Here is a 223-nt window from a genome sequence, read left to right as displayed (position 1 = left end):
AAATTAATATTTTTAATTTCCCTTTCGGCCAAACCCATTCGGTTTTCCCCAAAAATTGTCCAAACTTAGGGTTTTCCCTAAAAGTTTTTTTGGGTTTGGGGCCCCGGACCAAAAACCCCCCCCAAAAACAATTTTTTATAATTTTTTAAAATATTATTATTTTATTAAATTTTAAATAATTTTAAAGGGTTTTTTGGGGGGGTGGTACAAAAACCAAAAAACC

Source organism: Penaeus monodon, chromosome 24, assembly GCF_015228065.2.
Source record: "Penaeus monodon isolate SGIC_2016 chromosome 24, NSTDA_Pmon_1, whole genome shotgun sequence".
Classification (NCBI taxonomy): domain Eukaryota; kingdom Metazoa; phylum Arthropoda; class Malacostraca; order Decapoda; family Penaeidae; genus Penaeus; species Penaeus monodon.
The sequence above is the reverse complement of the archived record's forward strand: the minus strand, read 5'-3'. Positions refer to the sequence as shown.